Source organism: Lepus europaeus, chromosome 2, assembly GCF_033115175.1.
Source record: "Lepus europaeus isolate LE1 chromosome 2, mLepTim1.pri, whole genome shotgun sequence".
Lineage (NCBI taxonomy): Eukaryota > Metazoa > Chordata > Mammalia > Lagomorpha > Leporidae > Lepus > Lepus europaeus.
Genome location: NC_084828.1, coordinates 81,478,206 through 81,493,974, shown reverse-complemented (window position 1 = coordinate 81,493,974; position 15,769 = coordinate 81,478,206). Strand labels below are relative to the sequence as shown.

General features: G+C 48.1%; 1 protein-coding gene across 1 annotated transcript in view; it reads left to right on the top strand.

Moving 5' to 3' along the window:
• The window catches only part of SLC12A8 (solute carrier family 12 member 8), a 179,112-nt gene that overhangs the window by 40,955 nt on the left and 122,388 nt on the right, over window positions 1-15,769 (top strand). The gene's annotated exons all lie outside the window — the stretch shown is intronic.

Here is a 15,769-nt window from a genome sequence, read left to right as displayed (position 1 = left end):
ACGCCCCAACCAGGACTAGAACCCGGTGTGCCGGCGCCGCAAGGCGGAGGATTAGCCTGTTGAGCCGCGGCGCCGGCCATCACTCAGCACATTTTTAAAGATTCATTTTTATGTATTTGAAAGGTAGAGTTACAGAAAGGCAGAGTCAGAGAGAGAGCGAGAGACAAGACAGAGAGACAGAGATGTCTTCCATCCACTGATTTACTCCCCAAATGGCTGCAACAGCTGGAGCTGAGCCAATCCAAAGCCAGGAGCGAGGAGCTTCCTTCAGCTTTCCCACGAAGGTGCGGGGGCCCAAGGACATGGGCCATCTTCTGCTGCTTTTCCAGGCCATAGCAAAGAGCTGGTTCAGAGGTGGAGCAGCCAGGACTCAAACCAGCACCCATGTAGGATGCTAGCCTTGCAGGCAGCAGCTTTACCTGCTACAGCACATCTCCGGTCCCTCACTCAGCACATTTGCTACATTTCCTTTATTTTATTTTTACTTATAAGGAAACCCAGAACATTTAGGTGAAGCAAAGTAAAAAAATACAACCAATCAAATTGGTATCAGTGGTTAGGAGAGTGGGCAAAGAGTGGATCTAGGATTAGGGAAGACTAATAACTGATTTTATCTGTCATAGTTTCTTGTTTTCTTTCTCACTTTTTAAAAGACTTGGTGTATTATAACCAATGTCAACAATTGCCATTTCTGGGAGATGGGAGATGTGTTTGATGATGGTTTTCTGTATTAAATTTTTTCCCCAAAATAAAAATATGAATCTATTAACTACACTTACACAAAATAAGCAATGGGTATTGCCTTGCACCTTTTGGGAATGGTGTCATATATTTGTAATTAATCATAATAAAATCCTGGGTTTTCCTCTCGACAACCTCTGTGTGAGGAGCTGTCACCCAGGATGTCCCTAACTTTGCACTTTTCTGATTTGTGGTGGTTTGCCCTCGAAATTCTTTGCTCCTTTCCAGAGAACAGGGCTATTCCTAGGACGCTGTGGAAACAAGCAACTGCCTGATATGTCACACTTCGGGGACTCTGTGCTGCGACAGTGCCCAGGCATCTCCATTGGAATCTGGACAGGGCAAGGGTTTATCAGCTGGGTTAAAAACACAAAACAAAAGCATGCTGTCTCACACGATGACCTCCACTGGTGGGGATGGGGGCGATGGTGACTGCATCGGACTGAGCCCTTGCTGTGTGCCAGGTCTCGTGTTAGCACTTAGCTCTTCTAGTTTAGTCCTTATCATAACCTCATGAGGTAAGAGCAATCACACCCACTGCACAGATAAGGAAGCCGAAGCTCAAAGGTGATAGCATTTGTGGGTGTGAAACTGGATCTGTTTGTGCCTAAAGCTAAGCCATTCTCTGAGGTGGGAGCTGGGCCTGTTCTCACATTCCATGGTGTATATTTGGCATAGCGACTCCACCTTTTCTGTATGAAGCTGCCTTGATGTGTGTTCTTTGTTGTTGTTTTTTAATGATTTATTTTTTGTTTATTTGAAAGGCAGAGTTAGAGAATGAGAAAGAGAGATTGAGAGAGAGAGAGATATCTTCCATCCATCTGCTGGCTCACTCCCCAAATGGCCGCAGTGGCTAGGCTGGGGCAGGCTGAAGCCAGGAGCCTGGAGCTCCATCCAGATCTCCCAGTTGGGTGCAGGGGCCAAAGCACTTGGGCCATGTTCTGCTGCTTTCCTAGGTGCATTAGCAGGGAGCTGGAGTGGAAGCGGAGCAGCTGGGACTTGAACAGTGATCATAAGGGATGCCAGCATCACAGGTGTTGACTTTGCCCACGGTGCCACAATGCCCGCCCCGATGTGTGTTGTTTTATAACAGTGTTGGTTGTGGAAAGGTCAGAGTGCAGTTGGCACGTGCCGATCTGGCCTTATCACTTCATATGTTATAATTCTTTTGTTGGAAGATTGTCACTGCCTTGAACACCCTGGTGTTTCCTGCTCTCTGTTATCTTGGTCCCTCTCCCTGAACCCCTACATGATTCAGTGCTCAATGGCCAACCCTGCACAGAAGGGGATCTGGCACCCAGTCCCAGATTTAGGACACTGTGGTCCCCACGCTGGCAGCTTGCTAGCTGCTGGGAGCATCTCCATTGTCTAGAAGGGGTGGCTTTTTTCCCTTGGCCCTGCAGAGATGGCCCACATACTAAGGGGAGCTGGCCCTTGACCTTGAACTGTCAGTGAAGGCATGAGACCACCCCGGTCTGGATTCCTGGGGGCTTCCGCAGCCTGCCAGCCCCCGCCCTGACCATGGGCATGGTTACTGAAAGGGCACATGCGGTTGCATTACCGACGGATGCTCCTGGCCTCCTTGAATCCTTGCGGGGCTGCTGTGTTTTCCTTCTTTGTGATTAGAAGTTTTCTCAGCTGCTCCTCTGAGTTACTCCAAATATTTCTCCTTCCTTCTGGTCAGCACATTAGCAGGGTGTAGTGTGAAATGAAATTTATTTTCAATCATTCCCATAGCAACTGGCCCCTGTAGGATCTGTTTTTGGTATCACCAATAGTTTATATGGGTTACTTTCCTTGTGGTTAGAAATCCACACAAAACCAGACCATCAGCCTTCAGAATGGGTTTAGCAGAGGGACTGCAACTCTTAAGAAAAGTGACAGAGACGTTTGAAAAATGACTGGAAGGAACTGAGCCTGTGTGCTAGCAGCCATTGTCTTTCTGGTCAAGTTTTGTGTGGCTGTCTGATCTCCTTCTTGCTTTTGTTCCAACTTACTCGTACTTCTTTTAAAAACATGAATGGCATAGTGTTCAGAGCAGGTGTAGGTCCATCAGATAGTGCAGAGGTTCTGTATACTGCTTCTTTCCCCCTGCACGCCTCCCAGGCTCGCGTCGTATCGATGAATGCATTATTATTAATGGACATCCATAGCTTCAGAGATCATCTTGCTGTGCCCTGTCTGATCTATCATGTCCTTCATCCGTGGCAGCATCCAGAGTCTGCCTGCCCTGGACACCCCCCACTCCCTCTACGAATCCCTCTCGACCTCTACCCTAGACAGCCCAGTCTTTTCCCTGCCTCTGTGTTTTGAGTTTTCAGCATGGCATATTGTTGGAATTGTGCAGTAGGTAGTCTTTTCAGACTTGTTTCTTTCACTAAATAGCATGCATTTAAGTTTCCTCCACGGCTTTTTGTGGCTTGATAGCATCACCGAGCATTCTGTTCTCTGGGTGTACATTCACTGAGGGGTGTCTTGGTTGCTTCCAATTTTTAGCAAGTATGAATAAAACACAGCTGTGTTCAGACTTTTATAAGGATGCATTTTCAACTCATTTGGGTGAATACCCAGCAGAGCTCGCTGCATCTCGTGGTGAGGCTATATTTACTTTGTAAGAAACTGTGGAGCTGTCTTCCAAAGTGGCTGTCCCACTTTGCATTGGTACCAGCAAAGAATGAGAATTCCCATTGCTCTGCCTCCTTGTCAGCATTTAGTACTGTCAGTTTTGTTTTTTTGTTTTTTTGTTTGTTTTTTTTTGACAGGTGGAGTTATAGACAGAGAGAGACAGAGAGAAAGGTCTTCCTTCTGTTGGTTCACCTCCCAAATGGCTGCTACGGCCGGCGCTGCACTGATCTGAAGCAAGGAGCCAGGTGCTTTCTCCTGGTCTCCCATGCGGGTGCAGGGGCCCAAGCACTTGGGCCATCCTCCACTGCCCTCTCGGGCCACAGCAGAGAGCTGGACTGGAGGAGGAGCAACCGGGACTAGAACTCGACACCCATATGGGATCCTGGTGCCACAGGCGGAGGATTAACCAAGTGAGCCACAGCGCCGGCTGGCCCCTGTACTGTCAGTTTCTTAGAAATTTGTTTGAGTGATTCTGGTAGGTATGCAGAAGTGTCTCATTGCTGTGCTAATTGACAGTTCTCCAGTGATGTTGATGCTGAGCATGTTCTGTCTGCTTGTTTGCCATCTACATATCTTCTCTAGTGACATCTGTCTACATATTTTGCCCTTTTTCAATTTTTAATTTTATTTATTTGAAAGGTAGATATATACAGACACACGCACACACATACAGAGAGAAAGCTCTGTTCAGCTGGTTCACTCCTCAAATGCCTGCCAATAGCCAGGACTGGGTCAGGCCAAGCTGGGCACAAGGAACTCATTCCAGCTCTGTCACGTGGGTGGCAGGGACTCAATTACTTGAGCCATCCCCACTGCCTCCCAGGGGTGGCATTAGCAGGAAGCTGGAGTCAGGAGCCGGAACCAGGAGCAAACCCAGGCCCTCCTACGTGGGATGTGCATCTTGGCTGCTAGGACAAATGCCTGCCCTGTTTGTTTGTTTGTTTGTTTGTTTTCCCCAGTTGAGTTTTAGACACATGCCCTTTATCAGATAGGTGTTTCGTAAAGATTTTCCCCTACTCTGTTTGTCTTTTCATTCTCTTAAGTATCTTTTGCAAAGCAGATGTTTTAATTTATTTTTAAGAATTTATTTAAGAGAGAGACAGAGCTCTGATCTGGCTTACTCCTCAAATTCCAGAAGAGATAAAGCTGAGCTGGGCTGGGCCTGTGCTAGGAGCCAGGAACTCAACCTGGGTCTTCCAGGCGAGTGACAGGCACCCAATTACTTGAGTTGTCACCTCTGCCTCCCAGGGTTTACATTAGCAAGAAGTCATAGTCAGCGGCAGAGGTGGGTATGGAACCCAGGTATTGCACTGTGGGATGTGGGATTTACTGACACCTTAACCACTAAGCCCCATGCCCACCCCAACAGAATTTTGTGTGTGTGTGTGTGTGTGTGTTTTAAGCTTTGTTTTATTTATTTGAAAGGCAGAGTTACAGAGAGAGTAGGGGAGAGAGAGAGAGAAATCTTCTGTCTGCTGGTTTACTCCCCCAAATGGTTACAATGGCCAGGGCTGAGCCAGGTTGAATCCAGGAGCCAGGAACTTCACTGGGGTCTCCTATGTGGTGGCAGGGGCCCAAGCACTTAGCCCACCTTCTACTGTTTTCCCCAGGCCATCAGCAGGCAGCTGTATCAGAAGTGGAACAGCTGGGACTTGAACCAGCACCCATATGGGATGCTGGCACTGTAGGCAGCGGCTTTACCTGCTGTGCCACAATGCTGGTCTGCGGCAGAAGTTTTTAACTGTCATGAAATCTAACTTGTCAGTTATTTCGTTCATGGATAATGCTTTGGGAGTTGTACCCAAAAAATCATTGCTAAATCCAAGGTCATGTTGTTCTCTTTCACTAGTGTTACTTTAAAAGTCAGAAAAAAAGTTTTTAAGATTCATTTATTTATTTGAAAGGCAGAGTTAGATGAAAAGTCAGAGGGAGGGAAGAAGGGATAGGGAGAGAGAGAGAGATAGAGGCTGAAACTCTCTATCTACTGATTCACTCCCCATGCAGCTGCATCTGGGTCTCCCACATGGGTAACAGAGACCCAATTACTGGGGCCATCCTCTACTGCGTTTCCGTGCACATTAGCAGGGAGCTGGATCAGAAGTGGAGCAGCCAAGATTTGAACCAGTGCCCTTATGGAAAGCTGGCGTTGTAGGCAGTGGTTTAAATTTTAAGCACAGTTTTAACCTAGTTTTCTTTCCCTTCTTTGAATATAAAAAGCTAGAGGAGTCCAAGCAATGCTGAGATACGTAATGTAAAAGTAAGGTGACAAATGGGACGTTCCTCCTCCTGCCAGTGTCCGTGTCTTCCTCATCTATTGCTGTTGAGCAGATCACCCACAATTTAGTGGAGCCAAGCAGCCATCGACACCTACCTGTGGCTTTTTGGGGGCCAGTGAGCTGGAGTGGTGTGGCTGGGGGTCTCCCTTAAGAGTCTGTCAGAGCTCAACAGGGGATCCAGGCTCTGCTGGGGCTGGAGAGCTGGCTGCTGAGTGGCCTTCCATACGAGTGGCTGACTCCCCTCGGAGCACACACAGCTGGGCCAGTGATCGCCTTTCCCAGGTCCAGCCTCCCAAGCCACACAGCATGCCTGCAGCATGGGCACCTTCAAAGGGAGGGGAATTCGCTGCCTTCCAAACGGAGAAGTGTCCAAGAATTGGCAGGCACGTTTTGAAGGCACAGGAGTTATAATTTTAATTCGGGAAAAAATGTTTTCTTTAATACACTTCAATTGTATTTTTCCCTTTATTTGGGAGACAAAATGTTCCTTTGTAAAAAAAAAATTTTTAAGTGAAAAAATGAAAGTTTGATGCCTCTCGCGGGATTCTCCTGCTCCCAAAGGGAGCTTGGCACACAGCTTCCCAGCTTCCCAGGCTGCTTGTGTGTGCTCAGTCCTCGGGATAGTGCAGCTGAATCCTGCTGCCCCCCTCTAACACATCATGAGTGTTCTCCCCTGCATGGCGCTCCATTCTGCAGATTCAAAGTGCTTTATAGTTAAAGATTTCTTGATGGATAGTTAGATTTTTTCCCCCCATTTGTTGCTATTACCAACTGTGCTAATGTCAACATCTTGTACAAAAGTGGAACTTATTTCTGCAGGATCAAGGGCTATAAATAGAATTCATAGGATGAAAGGCAAGCATGTTTAAATTGATGAAGATAATTTTTCTTATTGCTACCTGTATTTCTTTTTTCTTTCTTTCTTTCTTTTTTTTTTTTTTTGATAGGCAGAGTGGATAGTGAGAGAGAGAGAGACAGAGAGAAAGGTCTTCCTTTTTGCCGTTGGTTCACCCTCCAATGGCCGCTGCGGCCGGCGCATCTCGCTGATCCGAAGCCAGGAGCCAGGTGCTTCTCCTGGTCTCCCTTGCAGGTGCAGGGCCCAAGCACTTGGGCCATCCTCCACTGCCTTCCCGGGCCATAGCAGAGATCTGGCCTGGAAGAGGGGCAACCGGGATAGAATCCGGAACCCCAACCGGGACTAGAACCCGGTGTGCCGGCGCCGCAAGGCGGAGGATTAGCCTTTTAAGCCATGGCGCCGGCCTGTATTTCTTTTTCTTTGAACTATCATCTTCCCCTATCTTTCTGTTAGATTGTCCTATTCTTTGATGATTTATAGATGTTCTTTTGCCTTAGCAATTAACACCAAACATTTGTTTAAGTTTCTGCTAGACAGTGTAGAGAATTTATTCATAATATATTATCCCTTCTAAAATTAATTTTTATATACAATAAAAATGACACATGCACTTAAAAACACTTACTTTTGGGTCAAATCATGTACTTGGCTTGTTTGCTTTCTTGTCTGTCTTCAGGCTTTTCCTGAAATGAAACTTACTCCATGTGTCAGTTTCCCAGGGCTGCCCTAACAAATTACCACACCTTAAAGTGGCAGAGATTTATTCTCTCGCAGTTCTGGAGGCCAGAGGCTGGAATGAAGGTACAGCCAGGCCACACTCCCCTCCAAGGCTTCCAGGGAGGATCCTGCCTGGCCACATCACTCCCATCTCTGCTTCTGTCTTTATACACCCTTCTCCTATGGTCTTTCCTCTGTGTGTCTCTATGAAGGACCACTTGTCACTAGAAGTAGGACTTGGATCACTCAGGCTGATCTCACTGGAAATCCTTAATGGAAGTCCATCTGCAAAGACTCAGATAAGGGCACATTCACAGGTCCCTGGGGTGAAGATGTGGACTTATCTTTCACAGGCTGATTCAACCTGCCTCCCGTTGTCACTGTTTACAGTAAGCAGATTCCATGCATTTCATGTACACAGCTTTTTTTTTTTTTTAAGAAACCTTTTTTTATTTAATGAGTATAAATTTCACAAGTACAACTTTAGGAATATAGTAATTCTTCCCACTGTACTGCCCTCCCACCCCACCTCCTTCTCCCTCTCCCATTCTCCATTAAGATTCCTTATCAATTACCTTTATACACAGAAGACCGACTCTAAGTAAAGGTTTCTACAGTTTGCACACACACACACACTATAAAAAATACTGTTTGAGAACACGTTTTACAGTTAATTCTCATTGTACAACTCATTGAGGCCAGAGGTTCTGCATGGGGAGTAAGTACACAGTGACTCCTGTTGTTAAGTTAACAATTAACTCTTACGTGTGACATCAGTTATCACCCAAGGCTCTTGACATGAGCTGCCAAGGCTATGGCAGCCTTTTGAGTACACAGTCTGCATTAGGCAAGGCCATAGGCAAAGTGGAAGTTCTCTCCTCCCTTCAGAGAAAAGTACATCCTTTTTTGATGGCCACTTCTTTCCACTGGGGTCTCACTTTCAGAAATCCTTAATGTAGTACATTTTTTGTCATAGTGTCTTCACTTCCTATGCCTAAAATGCTCTCATGGTCTTTTCAGCCTGACCAGAATGCCTTAAGGGCTAATTCCAAGGTCAGCGTGCTCTTTGGAGTGATTGTCATTCTATGAGCCTGCTGTGTGAACTGCTTCCCAGGTTGGAACATTCTCTCCTTTTTAATACTATCTATTGTTATGAACAGACACTTGATCTTATTTATATGATCCCTTTAAGACTTAGTCCTATCTATATGATCAATTTGACACTTAATATGATCACTTTAACACTTACTATGGCATTATAGGCTAGTGCTGTGGCTCAATAGGCTAATCCTCCACCTGCAGTGCTGGCACCCTGGGTTCTAGTCCTGGTCTGGGCACCAGCTTCTGTCCCGGTTGCTCCTCTTCTTGTCCAGCTCTCTGCTGTGGCCCAGGAGTGCAGTGGAGGATGGCCCAAGTGGTTAGGCCCCTGTACCCACATGGCAGACCAGGAGAAGCACCTGGCTCCTGGCTCCAGATCAGCGCGGTGCGCCAGCCACTGCGCGCTGGCTGCAGCAGCCATTGGGGGGTGAACCAACGGAAAAGGAAGACCTTTCTCTCTGTCTCTCTCTCTCTCACTGTCCACTCTGCCTGTCAAAAAAAAAAAAATGGCATTAGTACCACCCAGCTTACTGGAATTTGGAGTCCCGTGGCAAGTTTTTAGCTGTGCCCTTAGAAGTAAGTCCGTGGGACTGTATGCAGGGTCATGCACACAGCTTTAAGAACATAATTATACTTCCCACCCTCACTCCTCCTCCTTTTCTTATTTTTCTTTTAATTTTTCCAGTGACATACTTTAAATTTACTTTCTAAGCACAAGCCTAATCCTCCTCTCAATAAATAGTAAGTAGAAAGAACACTGTTACTCAGGAGTATAGACAAGGGCTATAAACAATAACGAAATCGCCAGATGTCTCTGATTTGTGATAACTAATATGTGGAGTACACGTCATTATTTTTATTTGCTGTCTTTTCTAGGGTCTTATGGCCATTTTAAACTGCCTTCTCCAAGAGCTCTCAAGTACTTATTGGTGTCCTGCAGTGCCCCCTCCATCATGCTTTCCTCTTTGGAGCGGCCTGCCTTCTCCTGGATGCAGGGCCTGGCTGGGATCTACCTCCCCTACATACAGTGGGTGACCCCTGCTGTTTGGATCCCAGATCATGCTCCCCTGTCTATGACAGACAGTATCACTTTTCTACTGTGATTGGTAGGAGATCTCAAAACCTAGGTTGCAAACAATTTCTCCATAGCATTTTGCAGTCATCATTGCTGTCTCTGCTGGCACTCAGCAGGCAGCGAGAGGGGTGGGCTGCTGCCCTAACTGCTGTTCCTGGTGGGTGACCCCTTTCTTCTCACAGTGCTTATTAGCCCCTTCTCTTTTCCCATGGTGTTCTAAGGTGTCCTAATGAACATCTTTATTCATTGGCCTAGGCACTTTCAGTCCAAGATTTTCAGTTATGTCTTGGACAGTTTCTTTTAAACATTTATTTTCACTCCATTTGAAAGATCTAGAGACACAGAAAGATCTTCCACTTGGTAGTTTACTCCCAAATACCTGAAACAGCTGGGGCCAGGCCAGGCTGAAATTAGGAGCCTGGAACTCAATCCAGGTCTCAGGTATGGGTGGCAGGCATCAAAGTACTTGAGCCATCACCCTCTGCCTCCCAGGATGTGCATTAGCAGGAAAATGGATTAGCAGCATATGAGCTGGGACTACAAACCAGGCACTGTGAAAGAGTAGGCAAGCCAGGCAGTATCTTAACCACTGTGCCAAATACCTGCCCCTTGGGTAGTTTTTTTTTTTCCTCTTTGTTTTCTCTGGTTTTTGGTTTTCTTTAAAAAGCTTTACTTATTTATGTATTTGAAGTAGGGCTGGGGATGGAGAGAGAAATAGAGAGATCATGATCTTCCATCTGCTGATTCACTACCCAAATGCCCTCAGCAGCCCAGTCTGTGCTAGGCGGAAGCCACAAACCTGGAACGCCATCTGGGTGGCTCACATGAGTGGCGGGGACCCAAGTACCTTGAGTCATCATCGTTGCCCTCCCAGCCACATTAGCAGCAGGCTGGGTCAGAAGTGCAGTAGCTGGGACTCAGATTAGTGTTCTGATCTGTGATGTGGGCAGAGGCTTAACCAGCTGCACTGCACTACCCACCCACTCTGATGTGCATTTTGTCCGTGAATTCTGGTTTCCAGTTAGATGTCGGAGCTCCCGTTTGATGTTTTTAAATCTTCACTCTTAGGTAATTCATCTCTGCCTAGCCAGCTTTTCATTACTATAAGAAGATACCCAGAAAAGCTAACTTTATGAAGAGAAAGGATTTATTTAGCTCACAGTTTTAGAGGGTCAAGTCCAAGACCGGTTGCCCCTGGTTTGCCTCTGACAAGGGTGGAACAGGTGCAGAGGAAGGGTCACATGTTGATCCAGAACGCAGAGAGCAGCCCAGCCTGTTCGGCTTTTGTCGCCAGCGTTTTCCTTGAGAGCTCACCTCTGAGCACAGGCACCGTGGTGACCTAAGGACCTCCCACTGAGCCCACCTCCTAAACGCCATCCTTGGCTTCAGGGTCCCCTCTCTGAGTACCATTCACTTACCACTTTGGGGACCACACCTTCGACACGTGAACTTTGGGGACACTCAGCATCGAAACTAATTTCCAGCCGGTAGCAGTCTTATTTCCCACCTGGCTGCTTTATGGGAAATGTCCTCATCTTTGGTTTCCAGCTTTCGACTGAATTGCGTGTTCTGGCCCTCCTTCACTTCCAAGAGCTCTTTATTCTCTGATCATCAGTTTTGGAACCACACCTTGTTCTTGTTTCAGGGATAGAATATCACTTCTGACTCTCCCAGGCTGCAAAGTATGAGTTTTGTTTTCTCTTGAAATGTTCTTTTGCTCTCTGCTAGTTTGCTTCCAGGTTTGTTGGTTACCTTGTTTTTTTTCTCCCTATTCACCACAGATGTCTGGGAGTCCCTGTCTGTTCCCGCATGTGTAATCACAGGCACTAAAAGGCTGATTGACTTACTGTGTATCCTGTACGGGGGCAGGGGCTGTGTGGCCCAGGCATTGCTGTGTCATTGGAAGTCCCCAGATGTCCATTTCCATGGTATCTGCAGGTGTGGTTCGTGATTTTTTTTTTAATTAAGATTTTTTAATTTACTTTGAAAGAGTTACGGTGAGAAAGAGAAAGGGAGAGACAGAATGATCTTCCATTTGCTGGCTCACTCCCCAGATGGCTGCATCAACCAGCGCTGGGCCAGGCCAAAGCCAGGAGCCAGGAGCTTCCTCTGGGTCTCCCATGTGGGTGGCTCGGCCATCCTTGGGCCATCCTCCACTGCTTTTCCCAGGCTATTAGCAAGGAGCTGGATCAGAAGTGCAGCGGATGGGATGTGAACCTGCGCCCACATGGAATGCCGGCATTGCAGGCAGCCACTTTACCTGCTGCCCCACAGAGCCAGCCCCGTGGTTGGTGTTTTTGCAGAGAGGAATTCTCTCATTCCCTGCCAGGAAACACCTGACTGCCCCAGCGGTAGGCACAGGGTGAGGTGGGCACAGGGGCTAGGGGCCCGGCCATCCAGGTATGGATTCTTACTCAGCATGGTGCTTGCTACCTGTGCATCCCTGCCTTTGCTGTGTGCTTCCATCCACAGCTGTCTCTGTGCTGTTGTCTTGGGACGCTGTGCCCTTTGTGCCAGCCCCAGATGTCCCCTAACAGCAGGTCTTCCTCACTGCTCCCCTCGGCTCCCCGGCTCCTCAGCCTGCAGCTGGCAGCGTGGCCCCTCTGTGTTCCTCCCCCTCCCGTCCAGGCTCCTCCAAGACAAGCACCATTGCCCAGGGCTCTGGGAAGACAGAGCTCCCTTACTGCACACAGCTGAACAGCAAGACTACTCGATTCGAGCAAGACACCCTCAAGCATTTGTTTGGCTTTCAGCTCCTAAAATGCCATTTCTTTGGCTCGTATTTTCATTTACATAAGAAGATGAGTGTCATGCCAAAACCATCTTATTGCCACAGAAGACAGGCAAATATAGAGCAAATACATTTTAGAAAATAAAGTGACATGTGGCACATTTTAATTCTGTGTTCTGCATTTAAAAAGGAACTCCTGCTTCTCCGAGCTTTAATTTTTTGGCTATGGAGAAAGACAGTTGCCTTGCCCGTGTCTGTAGTGCCCCAGAGCCTGCGTCACGCACATTGCTGTGCCGTGGCGCTCTGCCCTCTGCTGTGGCACTGTCAGTGGGACGGAGCACAGCAGGGCCAGGCGCAGGGTCATCTCAGGCTGCCTCAGCAGGTGGGCGCTGCTCAGCTGGGTTAGAGGGGGTGGGGCAGGTACGTGGCTGTGAGATGGGGGCAGTATTGGGGTGGGGCCAGCTGGCTCCCTCTGACCTCCCTGTGACCTCCCCATCTCCAGATCCAGGACTCTTGCTCTTCTCGGATTCCTGGCTCCTTTTGTACCAGTGACTACTACATGCGCTCCTGCCACACAACGATGCTGCCTTGGCACTGTCTTGGTCTCCCTGTGCCCTCCAGCGGGGCTCGGCCCTCTGCTCTCACAGCATTGCCTTGCACTCTCCTGCAGAGAGCACCTCCCTTCCACTGCCCCTGCTCTCCTGAACCCACCTCTTGAGTGGCCCACACTCCTGCTGCAGCGCTTCCCGCTTCCCGGGGTCTCTGGGAACCAGCTCGAATGAAAGACAAGCAAATTGAAGTCCTCAGTTTCTCCTTCCTTTACTTAATCAAACTCTCCTCCCTCCAACCCCCCACCAAAAAAGACAAATTGTTAACTTACCCTCTGAATGTTGGTCAGCCTTCCCCTGAGCCTGGACAGCTTGGAAAGTCACTTTTCTTTCTCCATCCATCCTCTGCGGTCCCACAGCTCTCACTGCAGATCAGCAGCTGTTGTCTCTCACGTGGGCCACTTAGATGGGTTCCAAGTCTAAATGTATCCTTCAAGCACCTTCCCTGGCTTGTTGCCACCCATCTCCTCTGGGCCAGTGGCACTTCCTGGACACTGAAGCCGCACTACCTTTTCCAAAGCAGTGCCTGGCCCAAGCACCCAGGCCATCTTCTGCAGCTTTCCCAAGTGCATTAGCAGGCAGCTGCATCAGAAGTGAAGCAGCTGGGACTCGAACCAGCACCCATATGGGATGCCAGCATCTCAGTTGGCTGCTTTACCGCTGCGCCACAATACCAGCCCTGGCCTATGTCAGCTGAATATCCTTTCTGTTGCTTTAGGACAAAATTCTAGCTCATTAGGTTTTCTTTCAGTAAATATCAAAGTCTATCCCTTTGTTCCTTGTTTAGTTGTACCTCTAACCCTGCACCTGTCCGAATGTTCCCCTCCCCCAAGGTGAATCTGCTCACTGGTCCATGCACACAGCTCTGATTCTGCTTCTGCGATTCTCTTCACCGTGCGCTGTGGGACCTCAGTTCCTACCGCTGCTTGTGCATGGATGAGACGTGGTCTGAAGCCCTAGATGCCTTGTATGGTCCCAAGAAGTGTTAGATGTCCTGAGCCCCGGTTTTCTCATCGGTAAAAATGAGGATAAACCCACACTTAACCATCTCCGGGTTGTATTTCTGCCTGTCTTAGCCTGGCAGTTAGGCCCATGGAAATCTGTCACAGGGAGCGGTGGTAGCAGTGTGTGGGCCCCAGAGAATGTTAATGAGGGCGTTTGAGATTTTGGTTCCTTGTTAAAAGTTTAAAAAAGTGTACTTCTAAAATATTTCAAATACACTGGAAATAATATGAATGCCTAAACATTTATCTACCACCCAAATTGAATGGATACTGTTTTGCCAGTTTTGCAAATGATGAAAGCATTGCAGGTGCAGCTTAAGCCCCACCCTCATCCACTTGTCTCCCAGGTGACTCTGTGCTAGGGCTGATGTGTGTCCTCCCTGGGTGTTTTTATTTTTGTGAAACATGTAGATAGCCACACGTGTTATTATTAATGCTTGAAATTTTTTTTTAAAAATTAAATTATTTCAGAGGCAGAGAGCAAGCTCATGCTCCCATCTGCTGATTTACTCCCCCAAATGTCCGCCAATGGTTCTGGGCTGGGCCAGGCAAAGCCAGAAGCCAGAAACTCAGTCCAGGTCGCCTATGTGTGTGGCAGGAATCCAGTTACTCAAGCCATCACTGCCGCCTCCCAGAGTGTGCATTGGCAGGAAGTTGGAGTCAGCAGCTGGAGCCGGATATCAAACCCGCACTCTGATGTGGAGTGCAGGTGTCTTACCTGGCATCCTAACTGCTACACCGAACTCCTGTCCTGAGCTTGAAAGTCTAACGTGTATGTGATCATTCTGCATGGATCCTTTTATTTGATAAGTATTTGGGGAGTTAATGAATGATTTTACTATTTGCTTTTCTCACTCAACCTTTTTTTATTTTTTAAAGATTTATTTATTTGAAAGGCAGAGTTACACAGAGGGAGAAGGAGAGGAAGAGAGAGAGAATGAGAGAGAGAGAGAGAGAGAAAGAGAGAGGTCTTCCATCTGCTGGTTCACTTCCCAATTGACCACAATGGCCAGAGCTGTGCCGATCTGAAGCCAGGAGCCAGGAGCTTCCAGGTCTCCCACATGGGTGCAGGGGCCCAAGGACTTGGGCCATCTTCCACTGCTTTCCCAGGCCATAGCAGAGAGCTGGATTGGAACTGAAGCAACTAGGACTCCAACCAGAGCCTGTGTGGGATGCTGGCACTGCAGGGGGCAGCTTTACCTGCTATGCCACAGAACCGGCCCCAACCTTTTTTTTTTTTTTTAGATTTATTTTATTTATTTGAAAGACAACTACAGAGAGAGAGAGAGAGAGAGAGAGAGGTGTCTTCCCTCTGCTGGTTCATTCCCCAAATCCCTGAAATGGCTGGAGCTGAACTGATCCAAAGCCAGGAGCCAGGAGCTTCTTCTGGGTTTCCTACGTGGGTGCAGGGGCCCAAGCACTTGGGCCATCTTCTACTGCTTTCCTAGGCCATAGCAGAGAGCTGGATGGGAAATGAACCGGTGCCCTTATGGGATGCTGTTGCCACAGGTGGCGGCTTAGCCCACTACGCCACAGCGCCGGCCCCATCTACATGTTTTTGAGATGTAACCATGTGATGACATGCTGTGGTACCTCACTGTTCATGCTGCCATGAGAGACGCAGACAAGTTACTATGCAGGGACAAGTGCTGTGGCAGGAGTTTGCACAGCGCACCTGGGAATCCCAATGTCTCTCATTGCAACCAAAGAGCTGGGGAAGCTTTGCAGAGATTAGCTCCGAGCTGAGTGTGAAAGGGGACAGGATTCAGCCAGGGAAGAAGAGAAGAAAGCAGGGTTATGGTGAAGGCAGCTCATGCAAAGCCCCAGGGCCAGCTGTGCTGTAGACACTAGGAGGCCCCAGAGTGAGATGGGAAATAGAGGCAGATGCAGGGGCGGCAAAGCCCATGCAGGGGAGGCCCTCCTGCCCCGCTGAGCGCCTGGGCTTGATCTTGGGGCATCAGTTTCATATTTTAGATTATTCTGGTCTTAATATGGAAAATGGGAGATGGGGCAAGGAATGAGGGCAGACAAGTCATTT